The following is a 21,627-nucleotide window of genomic DNA, read 5'->3' on the forward strand; positions in this document are numbered from 1 at the left end:
CAAATATAAACTGATATGCATACTTGTAGAATTCTGAACTTGGCTTTACAGAAATGACCATGAAATTAAGGAGAGGTTTGAAAAGTAAATTCATTCTTTAACTGAAAATGAGTGTTCCCAAATACTTCTCTGTTATATTTGTGCAGCATTACTCATTACTGCCCAATTTTAATTCAGCAGTAGGTTGCATCTTGATGTGATGTTATCCTGTTCAAGTCCTATCTAAGCAGTTTTGCTCTTCTGTTTTATTGCAAAGTTTTTGATTATGTCTCATGAAATGGAGAAATTTGTTATATGTTAAATATTGGAGAATAAATAACCTCTTCAATTACACAATTGCAGATGTCCTAGGTGGACGTGCATTGTCTTTTGGTTTGCTCCCCACTTCTACCCTTTAGGCAACAATGTTTCATTAGGAAAACACTTCTCTCCTTTTTATATGTGCCATTGCAGCACTACGTGCCATCAAAACTAACAGCTCACTTTTGGGATTTACATCAAAACATTTACATCTATATCAGGCTCACTTTGGAGATTCATTTCTATTTATTGAAGTATTTGTTATTTTAATATACAGTTTAGTATTTTAAGCATCAGTCAGTTTCTTACATATTTATTATAAAACAAAGACAGTTCTAAAACACTAGCAGCACCAAGAGCAAAATTTAATTTTCCTAAAAGCTGAAAGTTTTGGGTTGCAAAATTTTGTGGTGAAGACAGAGTAGTAGGAGAGCTGAGAGAGGTGAGTAAAGTGTGAGGGAAGAGGGGGAGGACACAGGGAAAGCATATGGGAAGGGCTTTTCTCTCTTTTAACATTTCTTGCTTCCTCCTATCACCACAGTTCCTGACAAAAGTAAAACCTGCTGTTGTCACTGTTGGGGGAAGAACAGTGGGCTAGATAGACCTTCAGTCCCACATAATAGAGTATTTATCAGGTTCTCACTTTTTTCTCACTAGAAATTAAAAAAAAGGAATATTGTCTGGTAAGCACAGTAAAACTCTGAGAAATGTATACACTTAAACACACGTTTTACTTAGACAATCGTCATGCTCAAAGACAGAGAGCAAACCACAATTAACAAAAGTTAAATTATCAGTCAAAGCCAATGATTTACTCAAATACCAACCTATTGCCACTACCAGATTTTAACCACATGACTGTTCCATGTTCCCATGACTGTCTGTAGTTATCTCTGATCTCCAACTCAGGACTATAATGACTGAGAAAACAGACTAAGTAAAATCAGAAGAAAGTCAATAGGAAATCCTAAACTGGAATTAGCAAAATTCAGGATATCAGTCCCTAAGAGAACACAGTAGATTTTATTTGAACCTTCTCCAATTTTCATTATTATTCCCACCTAGTGCACAAGAATTGGATAAAGTATACCAATAGTAATTATGGCAGCAAAATACACAAATATAAAATAGGCATTAATCCTCTCGAATATAGTATGGAAGGAAGGTCTGTGGTCTCACTTTCAGGTCCCCTGCCTAGAAAACACTGCTCACATTCCTGTTCTTTACAAACTCCTTTCTATTTGATAACAATAAAATATTCTATTTAGTTATGCCAACTAATAAAGAATCCAGATGGTTTTGTGCCAGGGACATTTCTTTCTTATTACTAATTCACAAACTACTGTATCACTTTCAAACTTTGTCACCTATGATTTGATGTTCCCCTTCCAAGCCATGGATACTAATAGCACATAGACAATGAGCAATTACTTTGTTCTCTCTCTGAAAATACAGCAACTCAGTTTGTGGTATATTTTTCAGACCTACTACCTTGCTCTTTAAAGTGTGCTACATGGATTTTGTGTTATTTTTCTCTCTAAATTAAAAAGTAATATTATACTATACTAGTACTACTGTGAAAATTCTTTACTCTTAAAAAGTTTCTCAAAGATCTGTCATTGAGGGAAGATTTTTTTCCTTTCTTTTATCCATTTCCTCTTAAGTAGTTTTATTACATTAAATGCTGTAATTTTCCTTTTTTCTTGGTTAGTTAGCAGTATTTCCTTCCTCTTCTACTCTTAAACAATATATAGTTTAAAAAATATGAGTGTTTTCAACTTTTTTCTTTTATATAATAAAATGGTTTCAGTGTGACTTCCAGAAACCTTTTGCATTTTCCCTTCTGTTATTTTTTCTCTATAATATATAGATCACAGGTTTTTTTCCATAATGAAATCATTCCTAATGAAAAGTTTTTCTTACACCTTGGACAGCCTCTTCTGATTGATGAACATGTAATCCATAATTTTTAGAAATTCTAGCAATATTTAAATATTGGTAAATATTTTAGCAAGCCTCTCTGATTAAAATCCCCTATGATAATGAAGGTGTGCCATTTTCTTTTTTTTCCCTAAAATAACAAATATGTCCTTAGGAAGCCAGTCATCATCTTTCAGCCTCATACAGAAAGAGACTTCTTGCATAAAATGTCTCCTGATTCTTTTCATCCACTGACACAGCCCATCTTCATTAATGTCTGATTTCTCATATACATGCTCGCAGATGAGTAATTTCTCAGGCTTTGGATTACAGTCACCCCAAGAATTCCACCAATGAATTATTTGAATTATGAATTAATCCCTGTGTCAAAATTGTGAACTAGATCTTTCACTTTTGCATTGTGTTTCAATGTCTTCTATCTCCACAAAGCACTTCAATATGAAACCACAGCTGGCAAAAAGAAGGCAGTAAAACAGTGTCACTCCTTTTTAATGCAGTTTAAGCAATGTTTTGCAGTCTTCCCATGTGATAATGGACTTCTCACTGGGTTTGCCCAGTACACTAAGCCCATACTCCCCTTCTCTCTTAACTCATGTGTCATTTCATGATTGCCAGTTATATCAACCGCGCTTGGTTCCTGTTGGCTTCTTTTTTTTTTTTGCTAAGATGCCTACACAGTGCAATACTAAAAGCTCAAAAAGCATCAGAAACCGTGCTAATGGGATGTAAGTAGACTCTTAAAACCATCTTTTCTTCAGTTCATTTTCTCCAAAAGTACCTTTCCTTGCTTTCATATTTGTTCCGTAGCTAAAAGTTTAACCTTTTCACACCATGGCCTATACATTAATTTTCACTGCCCAAATCAGCCTATTTGCAGACTATTTTTACCTTTCTGAATTGATCCAACCAAAAACAAACTTGCTTAGCAGTTGCACTCTATCCTGTAAAGTCTGTGCAATCAGAGTGGCAGTTTTCAACCAAAGCAGAAGAGAATTCAATCAACCAATTATATAATCCTGAGCATATTCATTTAATAAACTGTTCACTATGCTCCACTAAGGTGGAGCAATGATCATTTTTATGTACCTTGCCAAGCTGTCCTAAGAACAATAAAGCCTCAAATAATCACACAGTATGTCCTTTTCTTTTTATCTATCCATAGATTTATATTTGGTGTAATAATTATTAATGTACTTCTACAACAATTAAATCAGACAAAAATTTGCCACCCCTATTAAATTTATAACTAACAATATTCCATAGGAAAATTGTCTATATGGATTAGACAACAAGTTCATTGGAGTCTGACATTGCAATAATATAGATCAGTAGAGAAAAGGTCCTCAGGATCATGGCATGCTTCTAGCCATCATTATCATAGAAGATATGTACATCTCCTGATGCCTGCAGAAAAAAACTTGGATCTGCAATGACCCAGAGCAAATGAATTATGAAACACAGACTATAACTCACTGCTTTTCTTAGTGACAAGCAGATGCACCAAACTTTAACAAGTCAGGCCTGGATCCAGCAAGATCCTTTCAAATTTTGATTAAAGACACCCAATGTTTAACTGGTATTATCTCTGACTACATTTTTTTAATGTTGGAGGACATGATTTTGTAAACTTAATTGGATTTCTGTGGCTAAAAAGAAATTTCATATAATGGTGAAAAATATTTACTTTTCATATCATTCTGTCAAATGCTCATATTTGGAGATGATAAAAGGTTAACTAGAACAAGCTCTTCCAATCAGTAAGTGGCAGTCAGGTTATGTGACATGTTGTCAGAGATTATACAGTTCTTCATAATATAAAAACAGAGAATTGTCTGTCTTCATCAGACTAAAAGGAAATTCCTACTGTCCCATTCCTAATGGAAATGTACTTCTGCCAAGACAAGGGAATTTTAAGCACCCTGGAGAAGAAGTCAGAGAAGAAGTCAGAAAAGATTCTAAGTACCCCTCATCAATGCAGAACCACACTGTCTTCACACCATCTCTCTCTTAAACAAAACCACAAATGAAAATCCACCAAATTCCCAATCCTTCTGGGCACAGCTAGACTGCAGTAACTGAAGTTCACATCCAATCAATGTAAATGTTATTAGGTTGTGTGTTCCATTTTGCCTGTTCTAGCTGACTGGATTGTTGAGTTAGAGCACAGAAAAGCAATGTACTTTGGTTTGCTTTCAAGGACTATGGATTACCAAGTGACAGAGTCATAGAAAAAATTCTTAAGGAGAAAAAAATACAATTGACAATAACATTAATCTTGAAAAAAACTCCATCAAATTAAGTTGGCCAGAGGCACTGACTACACTTATTTTTAGAAATCATTATGAATAGTTCTTGGACTATTTAAAAATCACCCAGATAGGAAAAAAGGCAAGAAACAAAAATATATGTTCAAATGATGGAACGCAGAAGAACAAAAACTGTATTTGGAAGAAGGAAAATCAAGTATGAAATAGTAATGCTATCCATATGAGGGCCGAACATAAAGGAAAGGGAAAGAGCAACAATTTCAACTCTTCCACAGAGAGGAACAAAAGACATTTTATAGGACAAGATTATAGGACTGAAAAGAAGCCCCAGATCTACCATGTATAAAGGAAAGAAACACAGGACAGGTTTAAGTCAGACTGTGCATGATCCAGGGTTATCTTTATACCAGAGTCTAGCAATGTGTACAAATTCATGTTCAATAAGTCACTTCAGATTTCATATCTATCATTTCCCATCAGTTTTTTTGATCCCGTGAACTTCTATAGTTTCCTTATTGGCCTTTCTGATGAGACTACCGTAGTCCCTTACTTAAGACCTTCATTACTAATAGTGTGTACAGTGTCCAAAAATAGAGAATTATATCAATACCTATGGTATCATGACAGTACAACCATCATAACAAAATAGAAACAACTGTTATTTAAAATTAAAATGAGACTTGTGGGCAACTGCTAAAAGGAATATTTTTAAACAGTACCTACTTCTCTTCAAGTAACTTAATATTCGAGATCACACTGGGCATAAGCCAAGATTTGAAGACAATTTTCTTTTGAATATAAAGATAAGAACAAAATATAGCATATGACCAGATAGTAAAAATGTCTCTGGAAACAAATTATCCACCAACAATCTAATTACTTGTTGCTTTCACAACTTCAATCTGTTAATTATCTCCATTCATTCTGAGTAACTTCTTCATTACTGAGATTCATTACAGGACCATTCAGGTCTCTGAAACTATTTAACACCTTTTGTGTCCAAAAAAAGTACAGCATCATCAAGCTTTCAAACCTCAAAGGTAGAGTTTTGTCCTTGGATATATTTATGTACTTCCTATTGCAGTCAAATAAGTTGGAACACAATAACTGCTCCACCAGGGTTTTACTACTTTTTCAGAACTTAAAAGATTCTTCATGCATTTTTATGATTTCTAATGTCATTTGGAGATTAGACACAGTTTGATCCCTGTCTATCTAAATACCTGAAAAAACCCCAACTCTAATATCCACATCCAATTGGACCTTTTTGATTTCATTACATTGGCCCCCCAATATGGTTCAGTACATATCCAGGACATTAAAGTTTTCACGTAAGATTATTTTTTGAGAATGTATATCCTGTAACTATGTAGAGATTTGGATTTGAGTGGAGGGATTCTAACTGACACTCCGTGTAAAAACACAATTCCAGACATGTATATGATAGAGTGAATGAAGAGGTTAATTACTAAAATGCTCAGAGGGATTTTCATGATTGAGGAGTCCTTTATGAATAAAGTATTTTTTGGCTTTAGTGAGGACGTAAGATACTTCAGGGATTTTACTGAGCCTGCCTTCTTAAAAGTAGGCAATATAATCTACTCTGCACATGGATACTAACAACTATAGTGATACTGGTTTTTTCTAATAACTTAGAAAGCCATAATATAGGCAAAACGGGCTTTTTTAGTACTATAATTATCTTACATCCCAGCTTTTAAAAGCACTGGCCCTGTTATTCCAAAGACACCTGGATATTTTTTTTTTTTAGCTAACTCATTTTACTCATTTTACGTTGTATTTGACATAAAGAAAGCTGAATTGCCACACTCTGTATCTTACTAACACCTATCACAGTGTGTTACAGGTTAAATTAAGCCAAAATGACTAAGACAAGTTTTGCTTTTGGAAATATGCTGCAGAAAAGGGAAATATCTCTTTTTTACCTGTTTGTCTGCTTTATCTTAAGTGACACCAGGTAGGTGGCTCTGCAATGCCCTCTTTGTATTTCACTGTGAACTTTCACTTACAGCCCTGTTCACAACCCTTGTTTTAATAAATTGCGGTATGGTTTTTAAGAAGTTAATAAATGGGAAAGCTCACAAAAACCTTTTCTTCATTTCAGGAGCTCAGAAGAGAAATATTTCTGTGGGAATTTTAATTTCATTAACAAAAAGACATTTTATAAGGTTTCCAGCTATGCATTCAGTACTTCATTGCCTGATTTTTCCAAGATTACAACTGAAGGATTTAGAATTGGTACCTTATATTTCTCAAATATTCATTCTGCTAGAGAAATATTATTTTGCCCCTATTCTCATGTTGAGAACTGTTGAGAAAAGTATTTGAGAGTTTTTCTAGAGGTTAAAGCTTTTTTTCTCCAATATGCAAAAAGAATAAGTAACAGCAGTTAAACATCTTCCTTAACTCATCAATGTTACTGTAGTCTATAAGAGGATATTTTTGACTTCCCCCACTTCCAGGAGAATAAGAAGATTTGTGCAGACATCATGGAAACAGAATTTGGCCACTGAATCTTTAAAATCAACGAGTGTGAAACATAAAACTCCCAGTATGAGTAGCAGACCACAAATTACATTTTAGATTTAAGACTCATAAAAAAGAAACAAAATTATAATTAATAAATAAGCTAAAAGAACAGCAGATCCTTTCTTCCCTAGATAGTCTTCTGCCTACAAATTGGAGACATTTGATCTGAAAGCTTTGCAACACAGTGAAAAACCTCACAAGACTCCCATAGCTGTTTTGATATTTTAGAATAATTACTCTCCCTTAGCATGTAAAGCTGCTGATTATCTCTGATGCTGATTTCCACAAGAACCTGAGAAAACATCCAACCCAATATGGACTTGGTCTTTCCTGCAATACTGTCACATAAAAAGCTGGAGAGTTAAAAAATAATTTAAGTGCACCAGAGAAACATTCACACTGACAGCCACAAAGATGCCTTTCCAGGACTCCTGTTACAGTAAGTTAGGAGGCAGAGCTCATATTTTTCACTTACACTATGGTTTGACAGATATGATAATGGATCCTATTCCAGTGTTTATGAAAAACCTGCAACATGCCAAGGATGTCTTACAGCTTTGGTTGCATAACAAGCAGCTATGAGTTGTTGGTGTGAGCTATACAGAGTACCTTCATGGAATTAGATAGCTTACTTCAAAAATTAAGGTATTTAGATGTAAGAAATACTTCTTTAAGATTGAGGAACTGCTAATACCAAGATGGAAAAATGTTTACTGGAGCAAATGCATTATATTGATATGAGAACAATTTTCTAAACTTAGCTCCTGGAAAAGGATGTAATTTCCAATAGCTGATCAAATCAAATCTATTTTGAGATATATTAGTCAGCCTTCTTGGAAGTCTATAATTACTGAATCATTAGTTTGGTTGTCATATGCAAAATCTGATGCTAAATAGTTTATATTTCTAACACTTAATTTTTTTTTTCTAAGTCATGCTAAGGAACACAAAATGAAATAAAGCAGTTGTTGTGAATTAAAAGACTCACTAAAGTTTCAGCTCATTATTTTCAGTGCCAAGAGGCAGAAACACAGAAACACAATACAGAAACACAGAAACACAATAACACATGTCATTTCCAAATGGACATGTGTATATCCCTTTAGGAGGAAGGACAGGAATTCACAGGGTGGCAATGTCAGCCAATAAAACATAGGAAGAAAACCTTATTAATCACCTTCCAATTCTACCACTGCCCCAAATTCTTTAAGCCATTTACTTCAACTTGCACTACTGGTAGCTGCAGAACAGAGATTTGATGTTAAAGTCACTGCAGGTTAAAGGGTGGTAATTAGTCTGAGGGGAACATAAAAAAGAGGGCAATGCAAGGTGTGTAAGGAGAGTTATTGTCAAAAAAAGGGCCAATGTGAATTTGTTTAAACTGTATAACCTCAGAGAATGTCAGTCTGAACTTTATTCATTTGTGTGGTTGCCTTTGATAAATCCAGCGAGGAAGCCTGACAGCCTCATGCTAAGTAACTGGACTGAAGCTGTCCACCGAAGACAGCATAAGTGAAAAGAGAAAGCAAAGTAAAAAATCCAAATAAAGAATGAAGAATTTGTCAACCATATGCTAAAAATCATCTCTTGGAATTAATAAAGAGTTGAATGTTCACTGTTATATCCCTGCCAGAGCATATAATTATCCTTGTGAATTAATTGTTACCAGAACAGCACCAAAGGCATGCACACATCTACCAGTAAATATTACAAAAGATTTAAGGACTCTGCTATTAAATTATTACTTCTAAACTTGTGGGGAAATGGTATTGTCTGGGTATTTCTTAAACTGCTAGGTCTTTACCAGTGAAAATAATTCACATGCATGTCCTTAACCTTGTGTATATCAGCAGCCTCTGGCAGTGCTCTGTATCAAAGGTCCATTGTCCTTCAAGTTACACATTTGAGCACACAAAGAAAGGCTCCAGGCTCGCAAGTTCCATAGCTCACACCTGAATCTAGAATGGTCACATCTACTTATATGTTAGGAAATGCTCTCCCCTGATTATTCTCAAGGAATGTTTGACCTTGCTGGCATAGATCAACCCCCACTCACAGAATGTGCTAAGAGCTGTTCCCAGTTGTCACTTTGCATAGCAGAAACATCAGCTTGGGAGCAAGAATGCAGTTTAAGAATGTCAACAAGAAAAGCTGTGCCATTCCACTCAGAGCCAGCAAACACTTTCTGGGCTAGGTTCAAGAAGCATCCTCAAATCTGGAGCCTAGTGATTAAGATTGTCTTCTAGGAGACAGATTTTAGCTACATCAGGCAAACTGAATTTTCACCTTTTTGTTTAACAACTGTAACAATTACTGTTATAATAAGAAAGGTGAGAGAACACCATTTCCAACTACAACTGGAAAGATTATCTTGTATGTAGATATAAATATTTCCTAACTGCATACTAGAAGCAGAGCAGCATTTTCTTGCAAATTCCTGAGCTCTGGGGCACAAGGAAAAGGGGTGGTTGAATAGGATCATATAGTTACAAGCATCTTGCTTAAGGTTGGAATTTAGTGTTAGTTTAGACAGAGGAACTTAAATTCTTCATGCACTGTGCTGCCTTCTGATTCCAGAAAATTCCTAAGAGAAAGGAGGCCTTACTATTTTTTTACTGAGAGTCTACTCCAAGGTATTGCAAATGCATTGAATCTCTACTAAATACTGGGTTTACTTTGAATTTGATTGTGGAGGAATTCAATTATTCAAATCCACTCACCTTACAGCCAGCATAATTCTTCTATTAAAAAAATAAATCTATAGATTTAACAGGGAAAAAATGAATAACATACTTTGAGGTTTTCATTAATATTAGTCTAATCTTGTGGAGAGTGGCAGAAATGTATTCATTTTAGATTTATAAAAGGCCCAAACTGGACACAATGATGTAATTTACTTAACTGAAAAACAAACGGCATAAAGGTCACTCTAAGACTTGCTACCTCTGGTGCTAGAATAAAATGGAAATGATACATAAGATTTACAACATACATTGAATGTAAGGATTAACACAGTCTTCCTTAGACCAATTAGAAAAGCTGATTCCAGGGTTAGTGACTCTAATGCAGGACACTTACCAATTTTGCATTCTTTCTCGGGATTAACTCATAGATTAATTTTTTTATAATTCAAGAAAGAAGCAAATAAATTATGCTTTAGTGAAATTGGACTGGCATAAGGAAAGCATGTGCAAAGCCAGAACATACCTTGTTTTCCACTTGTAATTCAAGACTACAAGCCCTCAAACTTTGCAGTCTATAGAATATCTTTCTGCATTATCTGTATCTCTGCACTACCTGTCTCTAGAGATACTTATAAATGTGATATATGAGCTCATAAGGTGGCTGCTTCAGATCCTGTGCAGTTTAGGATCAGTGTAAATGTTGTATAAAGCAGACAGCAAGAATTTGGCAGTCACCCGCATGTGAATAATTTTTAAAATGAGGGTCATAGGTGTAAAGTAGAAAAAAAAGTTATTAGATCATCGTTTCCAACTTAGCGAGTTCTCTGTCCCTGTAACCTTCAGTCCACAGATTGCTGAGCTGCATGAAGAACAGTGCTCCTTACAGCAAAATAAAATCTTTTAATTCAAATACAGTATATGCAGGATATTTCAGTGTAATTAAATTTAACACAACAGGGCATGTTGGCAAACACAGAGCACCAGCTGTCAGCACCCAGAGCTGACATGGTTATTCTTTGTTCAGTTAATTATCTAGGTTGGTTCATTGCTGTATTGCAGCCTAATTAGAGTAGAAGTTATATGATCATTTCTTTCACTGGTCCTCTGGCTCTATGGGTCAAATCTTTGTTTCAGAAGCAAAAGTCTCTCATTTTTATAAATTTTGAGCTTTAGTTTCCAGAGGAAAGAACTGGAACTAATTTTCTCATTCTTGTTCATAATTGTAGTGACATAATTTTTTGGGTTTTACACTCTTTAAGACTACCACTTCATTTAAGGTCAACAAAGTTATATGTGGCAGAAGTGACAATTACACCTTAGACTTTCTTCTAGAGAACCAAATGCTCTGAAATTCTTAGGTCCTAGGAACGGAGATATTTTGTAATTCTTCTTTTGAATGTAGGATCTATGTAGCTCTCAACACAGCAATCACAGAGGGGACAGCCTCAAACATTTCTTAGAGTTTATTCACAACTAGAATTGTATGTAATAGACTCTTGAAATTTGACAGGGATTGGAAAGTTTTGAGTTAATAGGATTAAATAAGGTTTTGTGTTATCAAAAGCCAACCCAACCCACACAGACCATTTTTCTCTTCCTACTGAGAAGTAATGGAAATTTCATGAGACTCTACTAATGAAGGAAGATAATAGTGAATATTACTTTGGAATAAAAAACAAGTTCTCATAACATGAGAACACCAATCTCAAACACCGATCATGAGAAGTATATTTCATACACTCTGTATGGAGAATCCCATCGTACATGTTGGTCATGTGGAACTATTAAACTGAAAGACATAGTTTTTCTTAGATGCTTTGGGCCTTAGGTAATCACTTCTTACTTTGAGATTCCTGTCATTTTGTATGGATTTCAAAAGAGTACTGACTGTGTTATTTAGTCTGGAAAGTGCTGGGAAGAAGAATGAATGTGAATATACTATGAAACCACTTTTAAGAAAAGTATTTACAAGGGATTTTCTAAAAGTAATTTGAAAATTTTGAATGTTTACCAGAAAGGTCATTACTTGCAACTAGTTTTGCACGTGCAAAGAAATGCTACTGAGGCACCTTGGAAACTTGTGTTTGTCCTTAATGAACTAAGAAAAGGCTTTACTACAGACACTTGTGCTGAACTTCTCTCTGATGTGGCGCTGCATCACACATCAAGTAGTTATCTCTTCAATTTATAATATAAAAGTCCATTTATAGCACAGAATAATGGGTATATTTTATTTCCAATTAAGATTACTCATCTGTTCACACCCACTAAGATTTCTACTGTGCTTTTAATTTATCATTGCTTACTTTAATGCACCCAGTTTAATCACACTAGCATCAGGAACCAGATCATTATAACCAGAGCTGTACTGAACTAATTTAATCTTCTTGGGGGTGAAAAAAAAGAGTGTGAGAGAACATTTTAGATTCAAAGTACTTGGGCTTTTCTTTTTGTAACATTACTTACAATCTCACTTCATATTTCAAAATTGCTTGAAAGGATGAGGCTGGCATGCCAGTTTAACTATGCTGACTCCAAAAAAGTGTCAGCTCTCCATCCAGAACCCTACAAAAGCAGGCAGATATACCAGAGAGAGTTGATTTGACATAGAGCTCATAATCAAAAACAACAACAAAAAGAACATAAAGACAGAAATAAAGTTCATTAAAATTCCTTGGAATGCTCATATTTTCTCTCACACTTTTGCATATTCAAAAGCACCACAGAATTTTTTCAATGTCTGTGCATTTCTGTGCAAGAGAGATCCAGATGCCAGCAATGTCAAAGATTGGGACTGAGGTGTCCTGACAAAGCTGCCTCAGGAGTACAGGAGAGTTACTTTAGAAAGCTGCTCAGGCTGAGATCAAAATGATTCATTGAAATAGTAGAGAGCTACAGATAAGAATTACTACTGTTTGTGATACACAGGAGAGGTGAAGGAGCATGAGTCCTGACATTGGGAAGACATGAAGGGCTACGGGCAGCAGTGAATCACAGTAACAGCTGAAGGATCCCCCCACAATTTTCTGCTACAAAGGCATTTCCAGGACTTTAGTGTCATAGTTGAAAGATATGATTTTAGAAGTAAACACAATTTAGGGTTAAAACTTTGCTGCCTGCTCATTTAACTCCAGATCTTTCCCTCAAGGAAACAGAGGACTCAGGCTTGTTTCTTTGGTAAGAATTATTTTGCACCATGTAGTGGAGATTTATTCACTATAGCAGTTAGTCAGCAAGAACTTCAATCAGTAGAGAAGAAAGAAAGGTTATTTTCCAAGGTGAATGTTTTAGGCTATGAATACTCCCTGGCTTAGGAGATGCCCTGTTATTGTAATGAAACACATCTTAACTGCCTACAGTGTTTCAGGTAAGTCACAGGAAAGGAGCACAGAGCAAGGAAATGTTACTATAATGACACTTTACTCTGTATCCACTTTGAATGGCAATCAGCATAAACAAACAGAGCCTTCAGGATCTAACCTGTATAAAAATAACCACTGAAGAACTGAAAAATTTTAGACTGGGACTGGATGATATGCTGATCTCCATCAGTAGTGAAACTGTGAAACCTTAATACCAGTACCAGCTTTACTTACATGCATCTCTGCCAAAAAGTCCTAGCAAAGAAAGAAAGAATGTGAAGGAGTCAGGTGCATCAGCAACATGTCTCAAATGCACAGAAATAAAATTTCAGAAAGTGTTTCAAGTCAACAACAAAATGCAGTGTTTAAAGAGGAGTTGAATACAAAAAAAAAAATAAAGAAAAAGCCCCAAACAACTAAGGTATGCTACAAAATGGAGAAATGTCTACTCTTAAATACTTTCAATGGCCAGAGATAAAGCAATGTGCACAACACCGCAGCTCATGTCAGGAAATAAGGAACAAGTACACATAAGCAATTTTCATTAAAATAAATTGTATTTTCCTCAAAGGCTTTGTGGCACTAGTTGCTTGCTATATATCAGCTTGTTTCTCTATGGGCAATGAAGCTTTTCCTGTCAAACCTAGTCAGACTTCATTACTTATGGTAATGAACAACAGTTTCATCATTTGTCTCTTCTTAATTTCAAATGCTACTGTGCAGGAGGTGATACACTTCTTTCTTTAAAGCACCTGTAATTTTCATGCCAGTCTGAAATACTTTTTCTTGTCATCTGAAGTAGATGAAACTAGTCTTAATTTTTTTCTTGCAGGTGCTCGACAAATAGCATTCTCTTTATGGGTTAAAGGTTGTAGGAATATGGACACGCATCTGTCACTCCTACAAATAGTTATCACTAGCAATATACAAAATATCACTATAAATCCTCAGATTATTTCTGTATAGATTTTGGAAGATTCCAAGGAACCACACACCAGATATACAAGTGAATGAACTTTCAAATATTTTCTAAAAATATGTCTACCTTCTTAGCAAGTGCTAAGGTTAGGAGAGATTTTCTTTTCCTTTCCTACAGAGAAGGTAGAGCCATCATGGTCTTTTTTATGTTAAATACATTGCAAGGATTGAATGGTACCCTTCTGAACTCCAAACCCATCATTTTTCTAATAAAAGAGGTGACCTTTGAACGTTCCAGAGATACTATGAGGAGGCAAATCCTATCCAAATACCACAGGAAAGGACTTTGGGAGGTAGAGAAAATAATTAGAAAATAAGAAGAATTTAAATCATTAAATTCAAAACAAATCAGCATTCTGCAATAAACTGATCCTTCTACATTGATACTACTTGGGGTTGGAGCACACTGATAAGCACAAGGGAGATATGGGTACCAGGTGAGGGGGTCATCTCAGTGCTCAATAGTGCTATGAATAAAGAGAACTTGATTCTTCAGAGTTGTCAATCTGGCTTTTTCACAGAACATGTAATTAATTAAATAACAAGACCAAAGCATTTCTCTGCCTCAATTACTCCATTTTTCCCTGAAAGTGATAGAATATAATTATGCTTACATATGTAAGAAGCTCCTGTAAAAAGCAAAATCTATTAATCAGTTAATCAGGCCACACTTCAATAGAACTGTTAATGCTGTGCATCCAGGGGTGCTTCACCAAAAGGCAAATTAGAAACTCAATTAATTATGAATTATTTTAATAAATTACTTGTAAGCCTGGATTTAAAGGAGATATACATATGCCAATGCATCAAATTATTATTAGTATGGGAACCCCAAAGCGATCATGAGCTGCAGCTGGAACTTCAAAAACAGAGGAGACTAAGGATTGGTTTAATCTGAATCTAGAAAAAATCTGAAAGTTACTGAATTTTGAAGATCCCAATAGAAATCTAACTCTGCAAGTCAAGGAGGAGAAAGAAACTACAATGTATTAACCATGTAAACTTCCTAGTGATTACCAGCATGCCAGATACTTTCAAAATTCTAAAATTTACTATAAAAAAAAAGGTTTAATGACTATGAAAAAGAAAAGCTTACTACAAGATTGAAGCTAAGTAGGTCACTTCATATATGCTCTGATATGAACACAGACTGAAGCCAAGTACATGAGTGAACATCAAAAAAGCCCCTGCATCTTCCTTCCTAGCTATGCAATAACTATGCCATATTGCCATACCCAAAATGTGAAGCTGTACCACATTCTCATGCAGGACTAATGTAGAGATTTGAATCATGCCTACAGATTTAATAATAATTTGTTTTTATGTAAGCACACTGTTGTCTTCAATGTCAATTAAATATATATATAATATATATTTAGGCCTTCTATTGCTTGAATAGTTATAATTTACTAGAAGCTTTGTTCATTTTACATGAGAAAAAATTGTAAACTGCAGTCTTCATAATTCTCTGAATTACTCAAGGGACCTATGCAGTCAGGGAAATAAAATGTTGTACAATGTCATTACTTATATGAGAAAGAAAATAATTTTACTATCTGTGGTACTTGGGTATCATCAACTTTGTGTCTTTCAGTTATATTGACATCCTCAGCACCACACAGTCTCACTCCTGTCAGCCCTGCTTTTAGCCTGCAGTGCCTCCTTACCCTTTCCAAGACACTGAGCACTTAGAAATGGCTCTGACACCTTCCCATTGCTCTACTTTGTCTGATAAGGTGGTGAAAGCTGCCCCAGGCTTGTGACCAGACTTTCAGAACACAGGAAAGGATGACTCAGGAGATGTAACACCATCTTTGATGGGAAGAAAAAAAAGAAAAAAAAAAAAAAAGAAGTAGAATGGAGAAAAGGAAAGTGAGCAGAATCTGGGACAACTTAATATTTAGCTGGATGTCACAGAGGCAAAGAGTCCTCTGTATTTCTCATTTAAAAGATTTTCAAGGGGAAAATTTTTACAGCTGCTAACATTAAAATACCAGTCTGTCATCTTCTCTGCAGACTGTAGAGTCAAGTGAAAAATCATTTATTGTCCCAAAATTGTTCCATTGCTTCTGGAAAATATTTTTCCCAAATGCTTTTTTTTTTTTTTTTTTTTTTTTTTTTTCTGGCTAGGTAGTTTCATAAAATGGTATACTACTGGGCTCACCTGAAAGATTTCAAAGAATTACCAAAGTCACTGTTTTATCATTGTAGGTCTTCCAGCCCTGGGTTGCATGTGAAAGACATTTTCATTTTCATTTTCATCCATGTAACTTTTGGTTTTTACTAAGTACCTTAACAAAGGTACTTAAATTGCGCTTTCCTCATTTTTTAGATTTTTATCACCAAAATTACCCATACAAACTGGAAAAGATGAGTGACTTATGATCAAAAACCAGAAATAAATAGCAGGCTTTGTCAGAGCAAGCAGCTGTAGTAGTCATGGCATATTGGTACCAACCCATGGAACAATTCAAGGACTCAAGGGTAGGAGTAGAAAATGAAAACTGCTAGAGGGTGTAGAAAGAAAACAGACTTGGGGATATCAGAAAGCAAGTTGCATTTGGAATTTATTACACTCAGCTGGAAGAGGCCAAAGAAGAACCTAAGTCATGAAAATTTCCACAGCTTCATTTACAGGGCCATTAAAAGTTTAATTTACCCCAGGCAATGGTTTTTAAATTGCAAATTAGAACAAGGCATTGATATTTTAAATTTGTCCCATTGCTTTGCACTCATCAAAGGTGGTATTAAATCTCCTGAGACCTTTGCATGATACAAATACCACCATTTTCATGGAGTGTTTTTCAGAAACTTACATTTATTTCTGGTTTGCATCTGATGATGTGGAAGATAGGATGATGCATAATAAAAAATGTAAACACAAACCTGTATTTCATGTAAATGTCAATCTAGCCCCAAAATCTGAAATAAGAGTGGTTATCTGTATGAGGCATTCAAGCCCAGAGATAAAACTTATTATAAGACCCAGAATTAATAGCATATACATTATATCAAAGCTTTATTTATATGCATCACTGCTAAAAAGTCCTAGCAGCAAACTTTTATAAAATATTCAACAGTATGGCTTAAAATCAACAGCTAGTCAAGTTTGTTCTTTCAAAGGCCATTTCTGTGAGTTTCAACACCTGATAAATTGTGGTGAACAAAGCATCCCTGGAGGAAGACCTTAAAACATGCTGATCTATCGCCAGCCTACTGTAAATTCTCTAATTTACTGTTCTTAGTCTGTTCTAGTTCATAAATGACATAATCAGCAGCTGCTGAACTGCAGTTCTAATAAGTCACTAGTGCTTGCAGCAAACTTTGTGCCAGGCTTTACATAATTTTGTGACATTTAGTAGTTTTATTATTTATCATTAGCATTCATTTATTTGTAACAGTATTTATTCTACCTTAGCCTTGTACCATGCTTTTTAAGTCAAAGACAATTATAGGAGCATAGTTCCTGGTTTTATATACAGTGCAATACACAAACAGGTGCCTTTTCCACCACTATCTTAATTCTGAAGGCCTGTGGTCATTTGTTGTCTTGAAGCACTCCTCCAGCCTTTTAACCTGTCATCACTGAGGTCCCCAGACACTAGAGGTGATGTCAAAGTTAAGCATGCCACCAATCACTTACTGATGATGAGCTGCAGCAAGGAGTCCCAGCCTCAAGGGACGACCTTGGGAGGTGCCTCAGCCAAGGGAGATCCTGGCGTACAGCCTGCTGCTGCGCAGGAGAGCTCAGCGGGCCCTGGGCTGCCCGCTGTTTATAAAGTCAGATGATTCATTTGTATTTGCATACCAGCAAGACATCTGGGTCACTGATCCAGACAGCCCTTGGCTACCGTGCTGCCATCCATCCCCCAAAGTCCAGAGTAAGCTGGATACAGCAGTCACCACCCCCACTGGTGGCTGTGGCCTAAGCAGGGCAGTGGAAGGCATGGGAGACACACCATCACTGTCCCTCCTCCTGAAGGTGTTACCAAGATGAATGGGGTAATCACAAGTTCAATGTCCAACTGAGACTCAGCAAATGAGAAATGATGAATGTGTGGGCCTACATCTGAGGAACAAGCAACCCTCAAGAGACTGAGAAGCTCTGAACTTTTTATTGTAATCAATATTTCTTATGAAATATTTTGATAGCTATTTGAGAAATGGCTGGGATTTGTCTGCTGTTCAGACCAATAAGCCAATAGTCCAGGGGGAAAAAGCAGTACAGAAACACAGATTTGCTGGGGTCATGCTGCTATGGCTTAGCCCCAGCTGGCAGCTGAGCTCCATCCAGGCCCTTGCCCATTCCCACACCCCTCCAGGGCAATGAAGGAAAGAATTGCTACAGAAAAAGTGAGAAAACTCATGGATTTAAATAAAAACAGTTTAATAGGTAAAGGCAAGCAGAGCCAAACAAGGAATTCACTCACCACTTCCCACAGGCAGGCAGGTTTTTAGCCATTCCCAGGAAAGAGGATCACACGTAACACTTCCTGGGGAAGACAAAGGCAGAGGACTATTTCTCTCTGGTGATCCAAATCCATAGGCTCACGTCACAAAATTGATCACAATATATAAAAAATGAGATTATTTTGCTTGTTTGTTTTTGGCATGGTTTATGTTTTCATCTTGTACTATAATTGTTAATACCATAAATACATTTTCTTCACACCAAAAATGATAAATTAAAAAATTAAAAAAAGAAGCTGTTTGACAATTAGGATGTGTTAAAAAAGTTCAGAAATTCTATTCAGTGTGAATAATTCTTCCAAATACAGGAACTAACAAGCAACTCATTTCTGCAATGCATTTCTACTAAATCCAGTAATCTGAAGGATCCCTTTGACACTTACTGAAATCAGTATGCATTGGCAAAACTTGCACAATGAAAGAATGCTTAAGTGGTCTAAGATCATGCATGCTTTTACTTTATTATAGAATTAAACAGAATAATTTTGTGCAGTATGAATATTTACCTAAGTGAACTGGAAAGCTGCTTTTTCTACCACTTACCTTAAGTATAGTACAGTTTGGAGAATGGTCACATGATCTTATCTCTGCAGAAAATGGGAAATCAAAGTCGAAAAACACTATAAAAAAACCAGCTTTTTTATTATTTCAATACCACAGGATTAAACTGTGTTGCTTATGATAATGGAAAGGTTATATTCTATCAAAAGTATAAAATGGGCTGAATGTTTTTTTTAAAAATCAATGATATTCTGAATTCTAAGAATCAAATTTCAAAATTTAGAAAGAAAATTAAATTCAGAATAACCTCTGATTCAGGATGCATCCAAAATGTGAAAAACAAAGACAAAAATGAATGTGGAAATTTTACAGCTTTGTCTGAAACACTAGTTATTGGGCGTTATTGTATTTTTTTGAAATTACATATGCATACACTCTCAGAAATAGAACTTGGATCTGGTTCAGCACAGGGAAAAAATCCTTGGTTTCTTTTTATTTTTTATTTTTTTTTACATTCAGTTTATAAAGTAGTTGAAGATAATTTGGGAGAATTTATACAAGCAAAATAGGAATAGAATGACTGGGACTATTGCATAAAATATGTTTTTTAAAATTTTCTGTAGTTCTATTTTTCCTATACTTTGTGAGATACACATGCTTGCTTCAAACATAGAAATTGTAATTAGATGTATTCAAAATAATAGGTACTTAAAATAGCTTTTGAAAGGGAAAAAGCTAACAAAAAAAATTGCCAGATTGCCAAAGACAAATAAATGGATTCTGGCTTGACTCTTCTTAATTAATTTCTTTCCAGTTGGATGCAATCTACTTGTATTCTCTTCAGGGTTGTGATTTAAGATGCATCATTACAGCACTGCTCACAAATAAGAACCTACAGTACCTTCTGATGGGCAATACACCTTGTTATCAAACTTCCAGCTTAACTGTGTCTAATGAGTAAAGATCATTGATAGGATGGTCTCTGGATGCCCATCTAGTTCGAAAACACTTGGATTTCAGAGCTCTGAAGTGTCTGTTTAGCTCTGCTCTGACTTCTGAAGGCAGAAACTGAAGAACATTATTTACTTTAGAAAACTGTCTGCCCTGAATAATGACTGCCACATCAGTGCTCCTCAGCAAAGCACAAGGATTTCTAATTCAAATTCATTACATTAAAAATGTTGTTTAACATCAAGTAATAATAAAATAAATTCATAAAGCACAACTTATGTAAAATGAAAAAAATATGATTACTAGATATGGAAGCACAGGTGCAAAATTGAAACAAAATTTTAGCTATTTTTCTCAGCTTCCTTGCACATTCTGTGAGTTTTTAAGGAGAACAGTTTTAAATTCTTGACTGATACTAAGGTGTTAAAGACATCAAATAGCTTACTAATGATTCAATATTCTTTATTGTTATATTTCTGAGGAAAAAAATAGATAGCAATGAACAGAAAATGATTTTTGAAACCATCTACTGTGCACTCATCAAAAGATTGTTGCTCTAGGAAAATAATCAGAACAAAAAAAATTGTTCCACATAGTGGCAAAGTTAAAGATTTTTTATGTGTATATATATATATATTTTTTTTTTTTTGCCTCCAAGACACTACTTATAAGCAAAGTAAATAAAGATTAGTAGAACACAGTCAGTAGGTAGTTTCTTACTCTGAAACAGCAGATACTTTAAAGTGTACTGTGGCTGCATCATTGCTATTATTTCCTTCATGTACTTCAAGAACTTTATTTCCTCTCATTCAGCAGTTCATCTCACCTGTGAAGAAATTCAATGAGTTTAGTGCTTGGCCTGAAAAAGTGCTGGGAACTGCAAAGATTAATACAAATGGAAATTATGAGTATACTCTAGCAGTTATAGTTGAAATACAGAAATGTATTTCCTTAATTCTGCCTTGTCCATGATACCTTCAAAACAGATACCTTTCCCTCAAGGCAAAAATTAATACTTGCAAGGAACAGTGTCTGTAATTCCGTGAAAATAATAATTCTTTTTTATTCTACCCCCACTTTATGTGCATGGAAAAAAATATCCTTCAGAAGGGCAGAACTAGTGTAAAATCAATGAACTATAAAGCTGGATTTGTTTTTGTAGTTTATCACTGAGTGTGAGAACACAGGTTAAGAGCCTACTTTTTATTTGGCAGGCATAAAGTCCTTGACAATCAACAAGAAACTATTGGAAATTACTTAACTTTTAAGAAATATATCTGTTTGTCAGGCTAAAATAATTTTAATATTCACTAAACCTGAAACCAATTATTTGATATTTTTAAATTACCATAATCCCATAACTTTCTAATGGGAAATAATTCAATCCATACTGACTCCCTTACTGTTTCAGGGCAAATCATACCGAAACCTTTGGCTAACTGATATTTTTCTAATTTTTTAGCTAACCGGTCATTTCAACATATATTCTTCCCCACTTTAACCAAAATAAAGAATTTTTCAAAAGTTTTCGTAATAGAGCAATAAAAATGAAAGGAGAAAGAAACCTGGAATGTACTTTAATTATCTATGGCAAAAAAAGTGAGATAATGGTGAGAAAGAATC

The 21,627-nt window shown here is 35.1% G+C and overlaps 1 long non-coding RNA gene across 1 annotated transcript in view; it reads right to left on the reverse strand.

Moving 5' to 3' along the window:
- LOC143694218 (uncharacterized) overlaps positions 1-19,172 on the reverse strand; it is a 34,189-nt gene extending 15,017 nt beyond the window's left edge. The window contains exons 1-2 of the long non-coding RNA XR_013182570.1: positions 19,096-19,172; positions 18,513-18,575 (exon numbers count right to left, since the gene is read on the reverse strand). This is a non-coding gene — a long non-coding RNA (uncharacterized LOC143694218). The remainder of the gene's footprint in view (positions 1-18,512; positions 18,576-19,095) is intronic.
- Positions 19,173-21,627: the final 2,455 nt, after the last annotated feature.

Source organism: Agelaius phoeniceus, chromosome 6 (assembly GCF_051311805.1).
Source record: "Agelaius phoeniceus isolate bAgePho1 chromosome 6, bAgePho1.hap1, whole genome shotgun sequence".
In the NCBI taxonomy this organism is placed as follows: Eukaryota; Metazoa; Chordata; class Aves; order Passeriformes; family Icteridae; genus Agelaius; species Agelaius phoeniceus.